Here is a 20,281-nt window from a genome sequence, read left to right on the forward strand (position 1 = left end):
AAACGCATGTTTCAATTCCTTTTTCATGTACACTTCTCATTACATCTGTCACGATTATGATGTTAACTGCTGTTTCCTCACATTGTGCATCATTTACAACAGTCGAATGCAAGTTAAGGTGTTGGAAAACCAGCACAGTCTCCATTTGTCTGGCACGTGATTTGTGACACTTGAGAAATATATATCTAAATTTCCGATCAGCGTTTCAAGCCTCGGTAGCGCAGTAGGTAGCGCGTCAGTCTCATAATCAGTCAAGCTTCCAATGTCAGAGCAATCTGAAGGTCGTGAGTTCGATCCTCACCCGGGGCATTTCTTTGTTTTCTGTTTTTCCTTCATAATCATTACCATATTTGTTTCAAACTATTTCCACTCAGTTCTTTTACTGCTGTACCCGTCTGCCTGAAATAGTCTGACCGACAAATATGTGACAAATGATGCAAACTCGAAATGGCTGTACAGCCACAACACAGGAAGTGCTTACATGAAAAAAAGAAACGCATGTTTCAATTCCTTTTTCAAATACACTTCTCATTACATCTGTCAGGATTATGATGTTAACTGCTGTTTCCTCACATTGTGCATCATTTACAACAGTCGAATGCAAGTTAAGGTGTTGAAAAACCAGCACAGTCTCCATTTGTCTGGCACTTCACTTGTGACAGTTGAGAAATATATATTTAAATTTCCGATCAGCGTTTCAAGCCTCGGTAGCGCAGTAGGTAGCGCGTCAGTCTCATAATCAGTCAAGCTTCCAATGTCAGAGCAATCTGGAGGTCGTGAGTTCGATCCTCACCCGGGGCATTTCTTTTTTCTGTTTTTCCTTCATAATCATTACCATATTTGTTTCAAACTATTTCCACTCAGCTCTTCTACTGCTGTACCCGTCTGCCTGAAATAGTCTGACCGATAAATATGTGACAAATGCAGCAACCACGAAATGGCTGTACAGCCACAACACAGGAAGTGCTTACATGAAGAAAATAAACGCATGTTTCAATTCCTTTTTCAAGTACACTCCTCCTTACGTCTCTCAGGATTATGATGTTAACTGCTGTTTCCTCACATTGTGCATCATTTACAGTCGAATGCAAGTGAAGGTGTTGAAAAACCAGCACAGTCTCCATTTGTCTGGCACGTGATTTGTGACAGTTGAGAAATATATATCCAAATTTCCGATCAGCGTTTCAAGCCTCGGTAGCGCAGTAGGTAGCGCGTCAGTCTCATAATCAGTCAAGCTTCCAATGTCAGAGCAATCTGAATGTCGTGAGTTCGATCCTCACCCGGGCATTTCTTTTTTCTGTTTTTCCTTCATAATCATTACCATATTTGTTTCAAACTATTTCTACTCAGCTCTTCTACTGCTGTACCCGTCTGCCTGAAATATTCTGACCGATAAGTATGTGACAAATGCAGCAAACACGAAATGGCTGTACAGCCACAACACAGGAAGTGCTTACATGAAGAAAATAAACGCATGTTTCAATTCCTTTTTCAAGTACACTCCTCCTTACGTCTCTCAGGATTATGATGTTAACTGCTGTTTCCTCACATTGTGCATCATTTACAACAGTCGAATGCAAGTTAAGGTGTTGAAAAACCACCACAGTCTCCATTTGTCTGGCACTTCATTTGTGACAGTTGAGAAATATATATCTAAATTTCCGATCAGCGTTTCAAGCCTCGGTAGCGCAGTAGGTAGCGCGTCAGTCTCATAATCAGTCAAGCTTCCAATGTCAGAGCAATCTGAAGGTCGTCAGTTCGATGCTCAACCAGGGCATTTCTTTTTTCTGTTTTTCCTTCATAATCATTACCATATTTGTTTCAAACTATTTCTACTCAGCTCTTCTACTGCTGTACCCGTCTGCCTGAAATAGTCTGACCGATAAATATGTGACAAATGCAGCAAACACGAAATGGCTGTACAGCCACAACACACGAAGTGCTTACATGAAGAAAATAAACGCATGTTTCAATTCCTTTTTCAAGTACACTCCTCCTTACGTCTCTCAGGATTATGATGTTAACTGCTGTTTCCTCACATTGTGCATCATTTACAACAGTCGAATGCAAGTTAAGGTGTTGAAAAACCAGCACAGTCTCCATTTATCTGGCACTTCATTTGTGACAGTTGAGAAATATATATCTAAATTTCCGATCAGCGTTTCAAGCCTCGGTAGCGCAGTAGGTAGCGCGTCAGTCTCATAATCAGTCAAGCTTCCAATGTCAGAGCAATCTGAAGGTCGTGAGTTCGATCCTCACCCGGGGCATTTCTTTGTTTTCTGTTTTTCCTTCATAATCATTACCATATTTGTTTCAAACTATTTCCACTCAGTTCTTTTACTGCTGTACCCGTCTGCCTGAAATAGTCTGACCGACAAATATGTGACAAATGATGCAAACTCGAAATGGCTGTACAGCCACAACACAGGAAGTGCTTACATGAAAAAAAGAAACGCATGTTTCAATTCCTTTTTCAAATACACTTCTCATTACATCTGTCAGGATTATGATGTTAACTGCTGTTTCCTCACATTGTGCATCATTTACAACAGTCGAATGCAAGTTAAGGTGTTGAAAAACCAGCACAGTCTCCATTTGTCTGGCACTTCACTTGTGACAGTTGAGAAATATATATTTAAATTTCCGATCAGCGTTTCAAGCCTCGGTAGCGCAGTAGGTAGCGCGTCAGTCTCATAATCAGTCAAGCTTCCAATGTCAGAGCAATCTGGAGGTCGTGAGTTCGATCCTCACCCGGGGCATTTCTTTTTTCTGTTTTTCCTTCATAATCATTACCATATTTGTTTCAAACTATTTCCACTCAGCTCTTCTACTGCTGTACCCGTCTGCCTGAAATAGTCTGACCGATAAATATGTGACAAATGCAGCAACCACGAAATGGCTGTACAGCCACAACACAGGAAGTGCTTACATGAAGAAAATAAACGCATGTTTCAATTCCTTTTTCAAGTACACTCCTCCTTACGTCTCTCAGGATTATGATGTTAACTGCTGTTTCCTCACATTGTGCATCATTTACAACAGTCGAATGCAAGTTAAGGTGTTGAAAAACCAGCACAGTCTCCATTTATCACGAAATGGCTGTACAGCCACAACACAGGAAGTGCTTACATGAAGAAAATAAACGCATGTTTCAATTCCTTTTTCAAGTACACTCCTCCTTACGTCTCTCAGGATTATGATGTTAACTGCTGTTTCCTCACATTGTGCATCATTTACAGTCGAATGCAAGTGAAGGTGTTGAAAAACCAGCACAGTCTCCATTTGTCTGGCACGTGATTTGTGACAGTTGAGAAATATATATCCAAATTTCCGATCAGCGTTTCAAGCCTCGGTAGCGCAGTAGGTAGCGCGTCAGTCTCATAATCAGTCAAGCTTCCAATGTCAGAGCAATCTGAATGTCGTGAGTTCGATCCTCACCCGGGCATTTCTTTTTTCTGTTTTTCCTTCATAATCATTACCATATTTGTTTCAAACTATTTCTACTCAGCTCTTCTACTGCTGTACCCGTCTGCCTGAAATATTCTGACCGATAAGTATGTGACAAATGCAGCAAACACGAAATGGTTGTACAGCCACAACACAGGAAGTGCTTACATGAAGAAAATAAACGCATGTTTCAATTCCTTTTTCAAGTACACTCCTCCTTACGTCTCTCAGGATTATGATGTTAACTGCTGTTTCCTCACATTGTGCATCATTTACAACAGTCGAATGCAAGTTAAGGTGTTGAAAAACCACCACAGTCTCCATTTGTCTGGCACTTCATTTGTGACAGTTGAGAAATATATATCTAAATTTCCGATCAGCGTTTCAAGCCTCGGTAGCGCAGTAGGTAGCGCGTCAGTCTCATAATCAGTCAAGCTTCCAATGTCAGAGCAATCTGAAGGTCGTGAGTTCGATGCTCAACCAGGGCATTTCTTTTTTCTGTTTTTCCTTCATAATCATTACCATATTTGTTTCAAACTATTTCTACTCAGCTCTTCTACTGCTGTACCCGTCTGCCTGAAATAGTCTGACCGATAAATATGTGACAAATGCAGCAAACACGAAATGGCTGTACAGCCACAACACACGAAGTGCTTACATGAAGAAAATAAACGCATGTTTCAATTCCTTTTTCAAGTACACTCCTCCTTACGTCTCTCAGGATTATGATGTTAACTGCTGTTTCCTCACATTGTGCATCATTTACAACAGTCGAATGCAAGTTAAGGTGTTGAAAAACCAGCACAGTCTCCATTTATCTGGCACTTCATTTGTGACAGTTGAGAAATATATATCTAAATTTCCGATCAGCGTTTCAAGCCTCGGTAGCGCAGTAGGTAGCGCTTCAGTCTCATAATCAGTCAAGCTTCCAATGTCAGAGCAATCTGAAGGTCGTGAGTTCGATCCTCACCCGGGGCATTACTTTTTTTCTGTTTTTCCTTCATAATCATTACCATATTTGTTTCAAACTATTTCCACTCAGCTCTTCTACTGCTGTTCCCGTCTGCCTGAAATAGTCTAACCGATAAATATGTGACAAATGCAGCAACCACGAAATGGCTGTACAGCCACAACACAGGAAGTGCTTACATGAAGAAAATAAACGCATGTTTCAATTCCTTTTTCAAGTACACTCCTCCTTACGTCTCTCAGGATTATGATGTTAACTGCTGTTTCCTCACATTGTGCATCATTTACAACAGTCGAATGCAAGTTAAGGTGTTGAAAAACCAGCACAGTCTCCATTTATCACGAAATGGCTGTACAGCCACAACACACGAAGTGCTTACATGAAGAAAATAAACGCATGTTTCAATTCCTTTTTCATGTACACTTCTCATTACATCTGTCACGATTATGATGTTAACTGCTGTTTCCTCACATTGTGCATCATTTACAACAGTCGAATGCAAGTTAAGGTGTTGGAAAACCAGCACAGTCTCCATTTGTCTGGCACGTGATTTGTGACACTTGAGAAATATATATCTAAATTTCCGATCAGCGTTTCAAGCCTCGGTAGCGCAGTAGGTAGCGCGTCAGTCTCATAATCAGTCAAGCTTCAAATGTCAGAGCAATCTGAAGGTCGTGAGTTCGATCCTCACCCGGGGCATTTCTTTTTTTTCTGTTTTTCCTTCATAATCATTACCATATTTGTTTCAAACTATTTCCACTCAGTTCTTTTACTGCTGTACCCGTCTGCCTGAAATAGTCTGACCGACAAATATGTGACAAATGATGCAAACTCGAAATGGCTGTACAGCCACAACACAGGAAGTGCTTACATGAAAAAAAGAAACGCATGTTTCAATTCCTTTTTCAAATACACTTCTCATTACATCTGTCAGGATTATGATGTTAACTGCTGTTTCCTCACATTGTGCATCATTTACAACAGTCGAATGCAAGTTAAGGTGTTGAAAAACCAGCACAGTCTCCATTTGTCTGGCACGTGATTTGTGACAGTTTAGAAATATATATTTAAATTTCCGATCAGCGTTTCAAGCCTCGGTAGCACAGTAGGTAGCGCGTCAGTCTCATAATCAGTCAAGCTTCCAATGTCAGAGCAATCTGAAGGTCGTGAGTTCGATCCTCACCCGGGGCATTTCTTTTTTCTGTTTTTCCTTCATAATCATTACCATATTTGTTTCAAACTATTTCCACTCAGCTCTTCTACTGCTGTACCCGTCTGCCTGAAATAGTCTGACCGATAAATATGTGACAAATGCAGCAACCACGAAATGGCTGTACAGCCACAACACAGGAAGTGCTTACATGAAGAAAATAAACGCATGTTTCAATTCCTTTTTCAAGTACACTCCTCCTTACGTCTCTCAGGATTATGATGTTAACTGCTGTTTCCTCACATTGTGCATCATTTACAACAGTCGAATGCAAGTTAAGGTGTTGAAAAACCAGCACAGTCTCCATTTATCACGAAATGGCTGTACAGCCACAACACACGAAGTGCTTACATGAAGAAAATAAACGCATGTTTCAATTCCTTTTTCATGTACACTTCTCATTACATCTGTCACGATTATGATGTTAACTGCTGTTTCCTCACATTGTGCATCATTTACAACAGTCGAATGCAAGTTAAGGTGTTGGAAAACCAGCACAGTCTCCATTTGTCTGGCACGTGATTTGTGACACTTGAGAAATATATATCTAAATTTCCGATCAGCGTTTCAAGCCTCGGTAGCGCAGTAGGTAGCGCGTCAGTCTCATAATCAGTCAAGCTTCCAATGTCAGAGCAATCTGAAGGTCGTGAGTTCGATCCTCACCCGGGGCATTTCTTTTTTTTCTGTTTTTCCTTCATAATCATTACCATATTTGTTTCAAACTATTTCCACTCAGTTCTTTTACTGCTGTACCCGTCTGCCTGAAATAGTCTGACCGACAAATATGTGACAAATGATGCAAACTCGAAATGGCTGTACAGCCACAACACAGGAAGTGCTTACATGAAAAAAAGAAACGCATGTTTCAATTCCTTTTTCAAATACACTTCTCATTACATCTGTCAGGATTATGATGTTAACTGCTGTTTCCTCACATTGTGCATCATTTACAACAGTCGAATGCAAGTTAAGGTGTTGAAAAACCAGCACAGTCTCCATTTATCACGAAATGGCTGTACAGCCACAACACACGAAGTGCTTACATGAAGAAAATAAACGCATGTTTCAATTCCTTTTTCATGTACACTTCTCATTACATCTGTCACGATTATGATGTTAACTGCTGTTTCCTCACATTGTGCATCATTTACAACAGTCGAATGCAAGTTAAGGTGTTGGAAAACCAGCACAGTCTCCATTTGTCTGGCACGTGATTTGTGACACTTGAGAAATATATATCTAAATTTCCGATCAGCGTTTCAAGCCTCGGTAGCGCAGTAGGTAGCGCGTCAGTCTCATAATCAGTCAAGCTTCAAATGTCAGAGCAATCTGAAGGTCGTGAGTTCGATCCTCACCCGGGGCATTTCTTTTTTTCTGTTTTTCCTTCATAATCATTACCATATTTGTTTCAAACTATTTCCACTCAGTTCTTTTACTGCTGTACCCGTCTGCCTGAAATAGTCTGACCGACAAATATGTGACAAATGATGCAAACTCGAAATGGCTGTACAGCCACAACACAGGAAGTGCTTACATGAAAAAAAGAAACGCATGTTTCAATTCCTTTTTCAAATACACTTCTCATTACATCTGTCAGGATTATGATGTTAACTGCTGTTTCCTCACATTGTGCATCATTTACAACAGTCGAATGCAAGTTAAGGTGTTGAAAAACCAGCACAGTCTCCATTTGTCTGGCACGTGATTTGTGACAGTTTAGAAATATATATTTAAATTTCCGATCAGCGTTTCAAGCCTCGGTAGCGCAGTAGGTAGCGCGTCAGTCTCATAATCAGTCAAGCTTCCAATGTCAGAGCAATCTGAAGGTCGTGAGTTCGATCCTCACCCGGGGCATTTCTTTTTTCTGTTTTTCCTTCATAATCATTACCATATTTGTTTCAAACTATTTCCACTCAGCTCTTCTACTGCTGTACCCGTCTGCCTGAAATAGTCTGACCGATAAATATGTGACAAATGCAGCAACCACGAAATGGCTGTACAGCCACAACACAGGAAGTGCTTACATGAAGAAAATAAACGCATGTTTCAATTCCTTTTTCAAGTACACTCCTCCTTACGTCTCTCAGGATTATGATGTTAACTGCTGTTTCCTCACATTGTGCATCATTTACAACAGTCGAATGCAAGTTAAGGTGTTGAAAAACCAGCACAGTCTCCATTTATCACGAAATGGCTGTACAGCCACAACACACGAAGTGCTTACATGAAGAAAACAAACGCATGTTTCAATTCCTTTTTCATGTACACTTCTCATTACATCTGTCACGATTATGATGTTAACTGCTGTTTCCTCACATTGTGCATCATTTACAACAGTCGAATGCAAGTTAAGGTGTTGGAAAACCAGCACAGTCTCCATTTGTCTGGCACGTGATTTGTGACACTTGAGAAATATATATCTAAATTTCCGATCAGCGTTTCAAGCCTCGGTAGCGCAGTAGGTAGCGCGTCAGTCTCATAATCAGTCAAGCTTCAAATGTCAGAGCAATCTGAAGGTCGTGAGTTCGATCCTCACCCGGGGCATTTCTTTTTTTTCTGTTTTTCCTTCATAATCATTACCATATTTGTTTCAAACTATTTCCACTCAGTTCTTTTACTGCTGTACCCGTCTGCCTGAAATAGTCTGACCGACAAATATGTGACAAATGATGCAAACTCGAAATGGCTGTACAGCCACAACACAGGAAGTGCTTACATGAAAAAAAGAAACGCATGTTTCAATTCCTTTTTCAAATACACTTCTCATTACATCTGTCAGGATTATGATGTTAACTGCTGTTTCCTCACATTGTGCATCATTTACAACAGTCGAATGCAAGTTAAGGTGTTGAAAAACCAGCACAGTCTCCATTTGTCTGGCACGTGATTTGTGACAGTTTAGAAATATATATTTAAATTTCCGATCAGCGTTTCAAGCCTCGGTAGCACAGTAGGTAGCGCGTCAGTCTCATAATCAGTCAAGCTTCCAATGTCAGAGCAATCTGAAGGTCGTGAGTTCGATCCTCACCCGGGGCATTTCTTTTTTCTGTTTTTCCTTCATAATCATTACCATATTTGTTTCAAACTATTTCCACTCAGCTCTTCTACTGCTGTACCCGTCTGCCTGAAATAGTCTGACCGATAAATATGTGACAAATGCAGCAACCACGAAATGGCTGTACAGCCACAACACAGGAAGTGCTTACATGAAGAAAATAAACGCATGTTTCAATTCCTTTTTCAAGTACACTCCTCCTTACGTCTCTCAGGATTATGATGTTAACTGCTGTTTCCTCACATTGTGCATCATTTACAACAGTCGAATGCAAGTTAAGGTGTTGAAAAACCAGCACAGTCTCCATTTATCACGAAATGGCTGTACAGCCACAACACACGAAGTGCTTACATGAAGAAAATAAACGCATGTTTCAATTCCTTTTTCATGTACACTTCTCATTACATCTGTCACGATTATGATGTTAACTGCTGTTTCCTCACATTGTGCATCATTTACAACAGTCGAATGCAAGTTAAGGTGTTGGAAAACCAGCACAGTCTCCATTTGTCTGGCACGTGATTTGTGACACTTGAGAAATATATATCTAAATTTCCGATCAGCGTTTCAAGCCTCGGTAGCGCAGTAGGTAGCGCGTCAGTCTCATAATCAGTCAAGCTTCCAATGTCAGAGCAATCTGAAGGTCGTGAGTTCGATCCTCACCCGGGGCATTTCTTTTTTTTCTGTTTTTCCTTCATAATCATTACCATATTTGTTTCAAACTATTTCCACTCAGTTCTTTTACTGCTGTACCCGTCTGCCTGAAATAGTCTGACCGACAAATATGTGACAAATGATGCAAACTCGAAATGGCTGTACAGCCACAACACAGGAAGTGCTTACATGAAAAAAAGAAACGCATGTTTCAATTCCTTTTTCAAATACACTTCTCATTACATCTGTCAGGATTATGATGTTAACTGCTGTTTCCTCACATTGTGCATCATTTACAACAGTCGAATGCAAGTTAAGGTGTTGAAAAACCAGCACAGTCTCCATTTATCACGAAATGGCTGTACAGCCACAACACACGAAGTGCTTACATGAAGAAAATAAACGCATGTTTCAATTCCTTTTTCATGTACACTTCTCATTACATCTGTCACGATTATGATGTTAACTGCTGTTTCCTCACATTGTGCATCATTTACAACAGTCGAATGCAAGTTAAGGTGTTGGAAAACCAGCACAGTCTCCATTTGTCTGGCACGTGATTTGTGACACTTGAGAAATATATATCTAAATTTCCGATCAGCGTTTCAAGCCTCGGTAGCGCAGTAGGTAGCGCGTCAGTCTCATAATCAGTCAAGCTTCAAATGTCAGAGCAATCTGAAGGTCGTGAGTTCGATCCTCACCCGGGGCATTTCTTTTTTTCTGTTTTTCCTTCATAATCATTACCATATTTGTTTCAAACTATTTCCACTCAGTTCTTTTACTGCTGTACCCGTCTGCCTGAAATAGTCTGACCGACAAATATGTGACAAATGATGCAAACTCGAAATGGCTGTACAGCCACAACACAGGAAGTGCTTACATGAAAAAAAGAAACGCATGTTTCAATTCCTTTTTCAAATACACTTCTCATTACATCTGTCAGGATTATGATGTTAACTGCTGTTTCCTCACATTGTGCATCATTTACAACAGTCGAATGCAAGTTAAGGTGTTGAAAAACCAGCACAGTCTCCATTTGTCTGGCACGTGATTTGTGACAGTTTAGAAATATATATTTAAATTTCCGATCAGCGTTTCAAGCCTCGGTAGCGCAGTAGGTAGCGCGTCAGTCTCATAATCAGTCAAGCTTCCAATGTCAGAGCAATCTGAAGGTCGTGAGTTCGATCCTCACCCGGGGCATTTCTTTTTTCTGTTTTTCCTTCATAATCATTACCATATTTGTTTCAAACTATTTCCACTCAGCTCTTCTACTGCTGTACCCGTCTGCCTGAAATAGTCTGACCGATAAATATGTGACAAATGCAGCAACCACGAAATGGCTGTACAGCCACAACACAGGAAGTGCTTACATGAAGAAAATAAACGCATGTTTCAATTCCTTTTTCAAGTACACTCCTCCTTACGTCTCTCAGGATTATGATGTTAACTGCTGTTTCCTCACATTGTGCATCATTTACAACAGTCGAATGCAAGTTAAGGTGTTGAAAAACCAGCACAGTCTCCATTTATCACGAAATGGCTGTACAGCCACAACACACGAAGTGCTTACATGAAGAAAACAAACGCATGTTTCAATTCCTTTTTCATGTACACTTCTCATTACATCTGTCACGATTATGATGTTAACTGCTGTTTCCTCACATTGTGCATCATTTACAACAGTCGAATGCAAGTTAAGGTGTTGGAAAACCAGCACAGTCTCCATTTGTCTGGCACGTGATTTGTGACACTTGAGAAATATATATCTAAATTTCCGATCAGCGTTTCAAGCCTCGGTAGCGCAGTAGGTAGCGCGTCAGTCTAATAATCAGTCAAGCTTCAAATGTCAGAGCAATCTGAAGGTCGTGAGTTCGATCCTCACCCGGGGCATTTCTTTTTTTTCTGTTTTTCCTTCATAATCATTACCATATTTGTTTCAAACTATTTCCACTCAGTTCTTTTACTGCTGTACCCGTCTGCCTGAAATAGTCTGACCGACAAATATGTGACAAATGATGCAAACTCGAAATGGCTGTACAGCCACAACACAGGAAGTGCTTACATGAAAAAAAGAAACGCATGTTTCAATTCCTTTTTCAAATACACTTCTCATTACATCTGTCAGGATTATGATGTTAACTGCTGTTTCCTCACATTGTGCATCATTTACAACAGTCGAATGCAAGTTAAGGTGTTGAAAAACCAGCACAGTCTCCATTTGTCTGGCACGTGATTTGTGACAGTTGAGAAATATATATTTAAATTTCCGATCAGCGTTTCAAGCCTCGGTAGCGCAGTAGGTAGCGCGTCAGTCTCATAATCAGTCAAGCTTCCAATGTCAGAGCAATCTGGAGGTCGTGAGTTCGATCCTCACCCGGGGCATTTCTTTTTTCTGTTTTTCCTTCATAATCATTACCATATTTGTTTCAAACTATTTCCACTCAGCTCTTCTACTGCTGTACCCGTCTGCCTGAAATAGTCTGACCGATAAATATGTGACAAATGCAGCAACCACGAAATGGCTGTACAGCCACAACACAGGAAGTGCTTACATGAAGAAAATAAACGCATGTTTCAATTCCTTTTTCAAGTACACTCCTCCTTACGTCTCTCAGGATTATGATGTTAACTGCTGTTTCCTCACATTGTGCATCATTTACAACAGTCGAATGCAAGTTAAGGTGTTGAAAAACCAGCACAGTCTCCATTTATCACGAAATGGCTGTACAGCCACAACACAGGAAGTGCTTACATGAAGAAAATAAACGCATGTTTCAATTCCTTTTTCAAGTACACTCCTCCTTACGTCTCTCAGGATTATGATGTTAACTGCTGTTTCCTCACATTGTGCATCATTTACAGTCGAATGCAAGTGAAGGTGTTGAAAAACCACCACAGTCTCCATTTGTCTGGCACTTCATTTGTGACAGTTGAGAAATATATATCTAAATTTCCGATCAGCGTTTCAAGCCTCGGTAGCGCAGTAGGTAGCGTGTCAGTCTCATAATCAGTCAAGCTTCCAATGTCAGAGCAATCTGAAGGTCGTGAGTTCGATCCTCACCCGGGGCATTTCTTTTTTTTCTGTTTTTCCTTCATAATCATTACCATATTTGTTTCAAACTATTTCCACTCAGTTCTTCTACTGCTGTACCCGTCTGCCTGAAATAGTCTGACCGAGAAATATGTGACAAATGCAGCAAACACGAAATGGCTGTACAGCCACAACACACGAAGTGCTTACATGAAGAAAATAAACGCATGTTTCAATTCCTTTTTCAAGTACACTCCTCCTTACGTCTCTCAGGATTATGATGTTAACTGCTGTTTCCTCACATTGTGCATCATTTACAACAGTCGAATGCAAGTTAAGGTGTTGAAAAACCAGCACAGTCTCCATTTATCACGAAATGGCTGTACAGCCACAACACACGAAGTGCTTACATGAAGAAAATAAACGCATGTTTCAATTCCTTTTTCATGTACACTTCTCATTACATCTGTCACGATTATGATGTTAACTGCTGTTTCCTCACATTGTGCATCATTTACAACAGTCGAATGCAAGTTAAGGTGTTGGAAAACCAGCACAGTCTCCATTTGTCTGGCACGTGATTTGTGACACTTGAGAAATATATATCTAAATTTCCGATCAGCGTTTCAAGCCTCGGTAGCGCAGTAGGTAGCGCGTCAGTCTCATAATCAGTCAAGCTTCCAATGTCAGAGCAATCTGAAGGTCGTGAGTTCGATCCTCACCCGGGGCATTTCTTTTTTTTCTGTTTTTCCTTCATAATCATTACCATATTTGTTTCAAACTATTTCCACTCAGTTCTTTTACTGCTGTACCCGTCTGCCTGAAATAGTCTGACCGACAAATATGTGACAAATGATGCAAACTCGAAATGGCTGTACAGCCACAACACAGGAAGTGCTTACATGAAAAAAAGAAACGCATGTTTCAATTCCTTTTTCAAATACACTTCTCATTACATCTGTCAGGATTATGATGTTAACTGCTGTTTCCTCACATTGTGCATCATTTACAACAGTCGAATGCAAGTTAAGGTGTTGAAAAACCAGCACAGTCTCCATTTGTCTGGCACGTGATTTGTGACAGTTGAGAAATATATATTTAAATTTCCGATCAGCGTTTCAAGCCTCGGTAGCGCAGTAGGTAGCGCGTCAGTCTCATAATCAGTCAAGCTTCCAATGTCAGAGCAATCTGGAGGTCGTGAGTTCGATCCTCACCCGGGGCATTTCTTTTTTCTGTTTTTCCTTCATAATCATTACCATATTTGTTTCAAACTATTTCCACTCAGCTCTTCTACTGCTGTACCCGTCTGCCTGAAATAGTCTGACCGATAAATATGTGACAAATGCAGCAACCACGAAATGGCTGTACAGCCACAACACAGGAAGTGCTTACATGAAGAAAATAAACGCATGTTTCAATTCCTTTTTCAAGTACACTCCTCCTTACGTCTCTCAGGATTATGATGTTAACTGCTGTTTCCTCACATTGTGCATCATTTACAACAGTCGAATGCAAGTTAAGGTGTTGAAAAACCAGCACAGTCTCCATTTATCACGAAATGGCTGTACAGCCACAACACAGGAAGTGCTTACATGAAGAAAATAAACGCATGTTTCAATTCCTTTTTCAAGTACACTCCTCCTTACGTCTCTCAGGATTATGATGTTAACTGCTGTTTCCTCACATTGTGCATCATTTACAGTCGAATGCAAGTGAAGGTGTTGAAAAACCACCACAGTCTCCATTTGTCTGGCACTTCATTTGTGACAGTTGAGAAATATATATCTAAATTTCCGATCAGCGTTTCAAGCCTCGGTAGCGCAGTAGGTAGCGTGTCAGTCTCATAATCAGTCAAGCTTCCAATGTCAGAGCAATCTGAAGGTCGTGAGTTCGATCCTCACCCGGGGCATTTCTTTTTTTTCTGTTTTTCCTTCATAATCATTACCATATTTGTTTCAAACTATTTCCACTCAGTTCTTCTACTGCTGTACCCGTCTGCCTGAAATAGTCTGACCGAGAAATATGTGACAAATGCAGCAAACACGAAATGGCTGTACAGCCACAACACAGGAAGTGCTTACATGAAAAAAAGAAAAGCATCTTTCAATTCCTTTTTCAAGTACACTCCTCCTTACGTCTGTCAGGATTATGATGTTAACTGCTGTTTCCTCACATTGTGCATCATTTACAACGGTCGAATGCAAGTTAAGGTGTTGAAAAACCAGCACAGTCTCCATTTATCACGAAATGGCTGTACAGCCACAACACAGGAAGTGCTTACATGAAGAAAATAAACGCATGTTTCAATTCCTTTTTCAAGTACACTCCTCCTTACGTCTCTCAGGATTATGATGTTAACTGCTGTTTCCTCACATTGTGCATCATTTACAGTCGAATGCAAGTGAAGGTGTTGAAAAACCACCACAGTCTCCATTTGTCTGGCACTTCATTTGTGACAGTTGAGAAATATATATCTAAATTTCCGATCAGCGTTTCAAGCCTCGGTAGCGCAGTAGGTAGCGCGTCAGTCTCATAATCAGTCAAGCTTCCAATGTCAGAGCAATCTGAAGGTCGTGAGTTCGATCCTCACCCGGGGCATTTCTTTTTTTTCTGTTTTTCCTTCATAATCATTACCATATTTGTTTCAAACTATTTCCACTCAGTTCTTCTACTGCTGTACCCGTCTGCCTGAAATAGTCTGACCGAGAAATATGTGACAAATGCAGCAAACACGAAATGGCTGTACAGCCACAACACAGGAAGTGCTTACATGAAAAAAAGAAAAGCATGTTTCAATTCCTTTTTCAAGTACACTCCTCCTTACGTCTGTCAGGATTATGATGTTAACTGCTGTTTCCTCACATTGTGCATCATTTACAACGGTCGAATGCAAGTTAAGGTGTTGAAAAACCAGCACAGTCTCCATTTGTCTGGCACGTGATTTGTGACAGTTGAGAAATATATATCCAAATTTCCGATCAGCGTTTCAAGCCTCGGTAGCGCAGTAGGTAGCGCGTCAGTCTCATAATCAGTCAAGCTTCCAATGTCAGAGCAATCTGAAGGTCGTGAGTTCGATCCTCACCCGGGGCATTTCTTTTTTCTGTTTTTCCTTCATAATCATTACCATATTTGTTTCAAACTATTTCTACTCAGCTCTTCTACTGCTGTACCCGTCTGCCTGAAATATTCTGACCGATAAGTATGTGACAAATGCAGCAAACACGAAATGGCTGTACAGCCACAACACAGGAAGTGCTTACATGAAGAAAATAAACGCATGTTTCAATTCCTTTTTCAAGTACACTCCTCCTTACGTCTCTCAGGATTATGATGTTAACTGCTGTTTCCTCACATTGTGCATCATTTACAACAGTCGAATGCAAGTTAAGGTGTTGAAAAACCAGCACAGTCTCCATTTGTCTGGCACTTCATTTGTGACAGTTGAGAAATATATATCTAAATTTCCGATCAGCGTTTCAAGCCTCAGTAGCGCAGTAGGTAGCGCGTCAGTCTCATAATCAGTCAAGCTTCCAATGTCAGAGCAATCTGAAGGTCGTCAGTTCGATCCTCAACCAGGGCATTTCTTTTTTCTGTTTTTCCTTCATAATCATTACCATATTTGTTTCAAACTATTTCTACTCAGCTCTTCTACTGCTGTACCCGTCTGCCTGAAATAGTCTGACCGATAAATATGTGACAAATGCAGCAAACACGAAATGGCTGTACAGCCACAACACACGAAGTGCTTACATGAAGAAAATAAACGCATGTTTCAATTCCTTTTTCAAGTACACTCCTCCTTACGTCTCTCAGGATTATGATGTTAACTGCTGTTTCCTCACATTGTGCATCATTTACAACAGTCGAATGCAAGTTAAGGTGTTGAAAAACCAGCACAGTCTCCATTTATCTGGCACTTCATTTGTGACAGTTGAGAAATATATATCTAAATTTCCGATCAGCGTTTCAAGCCTCGGTAGCGCAGTAGGTAGCGCTTCAGTCTCATAATCAGTCAAGCTTCCAATGTCAGAGCAATCTGAAGGTCGTGAGTTCGATCCTCACCCGGGTCATTACTTTTTTTTCTGTTTTTCCTTCATAATCATTACCATATTTGTTTCAAACTATTTCCACTCAGCTCTTCTACTGCTGTTCCCGTCTGCCTGAAATAGTCCAACCGATAAATATGTGACAAATGCAGCAACCACGAAATGGCTGTACAGCCACAACACAGGAAGTGCTTACATGAAGAAAATAAACGCATGTTTCAATTCCTTTTTCAAGTACACTCCTCCTTACGTCTCTCAGGATTATGATGTTAACTGCTGTTTCCTCACATTGTGCATCATTTACAACAGTCGAATGCAAGTTAAGGTGTTGAAAAACCAGCACAGTCTCCATTTATCACGAAATGGCTGTACAGCCACAACACACGAAGTGCTTACATGAAGAAAATAAACGCATGTTTCAATTCCTTTTTCATGTACACTTCTCATTACATCTGTCAGGATTATGATGTTAACTGCTGTTTCCTCACAATGTGCATCATTTACAACAGTCGAATGCAAGTTAAGGTGTTGGAAAACCAGCACAGTCTCCATTTGTCTGGCACGTGATTTGTGACACTTGAGAAATATATATCTAAATTTCCGATCAGCGTTTCAAGCCTCGGTAGCGCAGTAGGTAGCGCGTCAGTCTCATAATCAGTCAAGCTTCCAATGTCAGAGCAATCTGAAGGTCGTGAGTTCGATCCTCACTCGGGGCATTTCTTTTTTTTCTGTTTTTCCTTCATAATCATTACCATATTTGTTTCAAACTATTTCCACTCAGGTCTTTTACTGCTGTACCCGTCTGCCTGAAATAGTCTGACCGACAAATATGTGACAAATGATGCAAACTCGAAATGGCTGTACAGCCACAACACAGGAAGTGCTTACATGAAAAAAAGAAACGCATGTTTCAATTCCTTTTTCAAATACACTTCTCATTACATCTGTCAGGATTATGATGTTAACTGCTGTTTCCTCACATTGTGCATCATTTACAACAGTCGAATGCAAGTTAAGGTGTTGAAAAACCAGCACAGTCTCCATTTGTCTGGCACGTGATTTGTGACAGTTGAGAAATATATATTTAAATTTCCGATCAGCGTTTCAAGCCTCGGTAGCGCAGTAGGTAGCGCGTCAGTCTCATAATCAGTCAAGCTTCCAATGTCAGAGCAATCTGGAGGTCGTGAGTTCGATCCTCACCCGGGGCATTTCTTTTTTCTGTTTTTCCTTCATAATCATTACCATATTTGTTTCAAACTATTTCCACTCAGCTCTTCTACTGCTGTACCCGTCTGCCTGAAATAGTCTGACCGATAAATATGTGACAAATGCAGCAACCACGAAATGGCTGTACAGCCACAACACAGGAAGTGCTTACATGAAGAAAATAAACGCATGTTTCAATTCCTTTTTCAAGTACACTCCTCCTTACGTCTCTCAGGATTATGATGTTAACTGCTGTTTCCTCACATTGTGCATCATTTACAACAGTCGAATGCAAGTTAAGGTGTTGAAAAACCAGCACAGTCTCCATTTATCACGAAATGGCTGTACAGCCACAACACAGGAAGTGCTTACATGAAGAAAATAAACGCATGTTTCAATTCCTTTTTCAAGTACACTCCTCCTTACGTCTCTCAGGATTATGATGTTAACTACTGTTTCCTCACATTGTGCATCATTTACAGTCGAATGCAAGTTAAGGTGTTGAAAAACCAGCACAGTCTCCATTTGTCTGGCACTTCATTTGTGACAGTTGAGAAATATATATCTAAATTTCCGATCAGCGTTTCAAGCCTCGGTAGCGCAGTAGGTAGCGCGTCAGTCTCATAATCAGTCAAGCTTCCAATGTCAGAGCAATCTGAAGGTCGTGAGTTCGATCCTCACCCGGGGCATTTCTTTTTTTTCTGTTTTTCCTTCATAATCATTACCATATTTGTTTCAAACTATTTCCACTCAGTTCTTCTACTGCTGTACCCGTCTGCCTGAAATAGTCTGACCGAGAAATATGTGACAAATGCAGCAAACACGAAATGGCTGTACAGCCACAACACAGGAAGTGCTTACATGAAAAAAAGAAAAGCATGTTTCAATTCCTTTTTCAAGTACACTCCTCCTTACGTCTCTCAGGATTATGATGTTAACTGCTGTTTCCTCACATTGTGCATCATTTACAACAGTCGAATGCAAGTTAAGGTGTTGAAAAACCAGCACAGTCTCCATTTGTCTGGCACGTGATTTGTGACAGTTGAGAAATATATATCCAAATTTCCGATCAGCGTTTCAAGCCTCGGTAGCGCAGTAGGTAGCGCGTCAGTCTCATAATCAGTCAAGCTTCCAATGTCAGAGCAATCTGAAGGTCGTGAGTTCGATCCTCACCCGGGGCATTTCTTTTTTCTGTTTTTCCTTCATAATCATTACCATATTTGTTTCAAACTATTTCTACTCAGCTCTTCTACTGCTGTACCCGTCTGCCTGAAATATTCTGACCGATAAGTATGTGACAAATGCAGCAAACACGAAATGGCTGTACAGCCACAACACAGGAAGTGCTTACATGAAGAAAATAAACGCATGTTTCAATTCCTTTTTCAAGTACACTCCTCCTTACGTCTCTCAGGATTATGATGTTAACTGCTGTTTCCTCACATTGTGCATCATTTACAACAGTCGAATGCAAGTTAAGGTGTTGAAAAACCAGCACAGTCTCCATTTGTCTGGCACTTCATTTGTGACAGTTGAGAAATATATATCTAAATTTCCGATCAGCGTTTCAAGCCTCAGTAGCGCAGTAGGTAGCGCGTCAGTCTCATAATCAGTCAAGCTTCCAATGTCAGAGCAATCTGAAGGTCGTCAGTTCGATCCTCAACCAGGGCATTTCTTTTTTCTGTTTTTCCTTCATAATCATTACCATATTTGTTTCAAACTATTTCTACTCAGCTCTTCTACTGCTGTACCCGTCTGCCTGAAATAGTCTGACCGATAAATATGTGACAAATGCAGCAAACACGAAATGGCTGTACAGCCACAACACACGAAGTGCTTACATGAAGAAAATAAACGCATGTTTCAATTCCTTTTTCAAGTACACTCCTCCTTACGTCTCTCAGGATTATGATGTTAACTGCTGTTTCCTCACATTGTGCATCATTTACAACAGTCGAATGCAAGTTAAGGTGTTGAAAAACCAGCACAGTCTCCATTTATCTGGCACTTCATTTGTGACAGTTGAGAAATATATATCTAAATTTCCGATCAGCGTTTCAAGCCTCGGTAGCGCAGTAGGTAGCGCTTCAGTCTCATAATCAGTCAAGCTTCCAATGTCAGAGCAATCTGAAGGTCGTGAGTTCGATCCTCACCCGGGTCATTACTTTTTTTTCTGTTTTTCCTTCATAATCATTACCATATTTGTTTCAAACTATTTCCACTCAGCTCTTCTACTGCTGTTCCCGTCTGCCTGAAATAGTCCAACCGATAAATATGTGACAAATGCAGCAACCACGAAATGGCTGTACAGCCACAACACAGGAAGTGCTTACATGAAGAAAATAAACGCATGTTTCAATTCCTTTTTCAAGTACACTCCTCCTTACGTCTCTCAGGATTATGATGTTAACTGCTGTTTCCTCACATTGTGCATCATTTACAACAGTCGAATGCAAGTTAAGGTGTTGAAAAACCAGCACAGTCTCCATTTATCACGAAATGGCTGTACAGCCACAACACACGAAGTGCTTACATGAAGAAAATAAACGCATGTTTCAATTCCTTTTTCATGTACACTTCTCATTACATCTGTCAGGATTATGATGTTAACTGCTGTTTCCTCACAATGTGCATCATTTACAACAGTCGAATGCAAGTTAAG

General features: G+C 40.4%; 16 non-coding genes across 16 annotated transcripts; all 16 read left to right on the forward strand.

Annotated features, from left to right (window-relative positions):
* Nucleotides 1-209: 209 nt before the first annotated feature.
* On the forward strand, nt 210-309 carry Trnam-cau (transfer RNA methionine (anticodon CAU)). Its single transcript has 2 exons — nt 210-246; nt 274-309. It is a non-coding gene; the product is annotated as a tRNA-Met (tRNA).
* Nucleotides 310-2,167: 1,858 nt separating this feature from the next.
* On the forward strand, nt 2,168-2,267 carry Trnam-cau (transfer RNA methionine (anticodon CAU)). The gene is made up of 2 exons: nt 2,168-2,204; nt 2,232-2,267. It is a non-coding gene; the product is annotated as a tRNA-Met (tRNA).
* A 2,749-nt stretch (nt 2,268-5,016) lies between these two features.
* Nucleotides 5,017-5,116, forward strand: Trnam-cau (transfer RNA methionine (anticodon CAU)). The gene is made up of 2 exons: nt 5,017-5,053; nt 5,081-5,116. It is a non-coding gene; the product is annotated as a tRNA-Met (tRNA).
* Nucleotides 5,117-6,198: 1,082 nt separating this feature from the next.
* On the forward strand, nt 6,199-6,298 carry Trnam-cau (transfer RNA methionine (anticodon CAU)). The gene is made up of 2 exons: nt 6,199-6,235; nt 6,263-6,298. It is a non-coding gene; the product is annotated as a tRNA-Met (tRNA).
* Nucleotides 6,299-6,890: 592 nt separating this feature from the next.
* On the forward strand, nt 6,891-6,990 carry Trnam-cau (transfer RNA methionine (anticodon CAU)). Its single transcript has 2 exons — nt 6,891-6,927; nt 6,955-6,990. It is a non-coding gene; the product is annotated as a tRNA-Met (tRNA).
* A 391-nt stretch (nt 6,991-7,381) lies between these two features.
* On the forward strand, nt 7,382-7,481 carry Trnam-cau (transfer RNA methionine (anticodon CAU)). The gene is made up of 2 exons: nt 7,382-7,418; nt 7,446-7,481. It is a non-coding gene; the product is annotated as a tRNA-Met (tRNA).
* Nucleotides 7,482-8,071: 590 nt separating this feature from the next.
* On the forward strand, nt 8,072-8,171 carry Trnam-cau (transfer RNA methionine (anticodon CAU)). The gene is made up of 2 exons: nt 8,072-8,108; nt 8,136-8,171. It is a non-coding gene; the product is annotated as a tRNA-Met (tRNA).
* A 1,082-nt stretch (nt 8,172-9,253) lies between these two features.
* Nucleotides 9,254-9,353, forward strand: Trnam-cau (transfer RNA methionine (anticodon CAU)). The gene is made up of 2 exons: nt 9,254-9,290; nt 9,318-9,353. It is a non-coding gene; the product is annotated as a tRNA-Met (tRNA).
* A 592-nt stretch (nt 9,354-9,945) lies between these two features.
* Trnam-cau (transfer RNA methionine (anticodon CAU)) lies at nt 9,946-10,045 on the forward strand. The gene is made up of 2 exons: nt 9,946-9,982; nt 10,010-10,045. It is a non-coding gene; the product is annotated as a tRNA-Met (tRNA).
* Nucleotides 10,046-10,436: 391 nt separating this feature from the next.
* Nucleotides 10,437-10,536, forward strand: Trnam-cau (transfer RNA methionine (anticodon CAU)). Its single transcript has 2 exons — nt 10,437-10,473; nt 10,501-10,536. It is a non-coding gene; the product is annotated as a tRNA-Met (tRNA).
* A 590-nt stretch (nt 10,537-11,126) lies between these two features.
* Trnai-aau (transfer RNA isoleucine (anticodon AAU)) lies at nt 11,127-11,226 on the forward strand. The gene is made up of 2 exons: nt 11,127-11,163; nt 11,191-11,226. It is a non-coding gene; the product is annotated as a tRNA-Ile (tRNA).
* Nucleotides 11,227-12,997: 1,771 nt separating this feature from the next.
* Trnam-cau (transfer RNA methionine (anticodon CAU)) lies at nt 12,998-13,097 on the forward strand. Its single transcript has 2 exons — nt 12,998-13,034; nt 13,062-13,097. It is a non-coding gene; the product is annotated as a tRNA-Met (tRNA).
* Nucleotides 13,098-14,865: 1,768 nt separating this feature from the next.
* Trnam-cau (transfer RNA methionine (anticodon CAU)) lies at nt 14,866-14,965 on the forward strand. Its single transcript has 2 exons — nt 14,866-14,902; nt 14,930-14,965. It is a non-coding gene; the product is annotated as a tRNA-Met (tRNA).
* A 392-nt stretch (nt 14,966-15,357) lies between these two features.
* On the forward strand, nt 15,358-15,457 carry Trnam-cau (transfer RNA methionine (anticodon CAU)). The gene is made up of 2 exons: nt 15,358-15,394; nt 15,422-15,457. It is a non-coding gene; the product is annotated as a tRNA-Met (tRNA).
* A 2,751-nt stretch (nt 15,458-18,208) lies between these two features.
* On the forward strand, nt 18,209-18,308 carry Trnam-cau (transfer RNA methionine (anticodon CAU)). Its single transcript has 2 exons — nt 18,209-18,245; nt 18,273-18,308. It is a non-coding gene; the product is annotated as a tRNA-Met (tRNA).
* A 392-nt stretch (nt 18,309-18,700) lies between these two features.
* On the forward strand, nt 18,701-18,800 carry Trnam-cau (transfer RNA methionine (anticodon CAU)). Its single transcript has 2 exons — nt 18,701-18,737; nt 18,765-18,800. It is a non-coding gene; the product is annotated as a tRNA-Met (tRNA).
* Nucleotides 18,801-20,281: the final 1,481 nt, after the last annotated feature.

The sequence above is a fragment of the Haliotis asinina genome, chromosome 2 (assembly GCF_037392515.1).
Source record: "Haliotis asinina isolate JCU_RB_2024 chromosome 2, JCU_Hal_asi_v2, whole genome shotgun sequence".
Taxonomy (NCBI): domain Eukaryota; kingdom Metazoa; phylum Mollusca; class Gastropoda; order Lepetellida; family Haliotidae; genus Haliotis; species Haliotis asinina.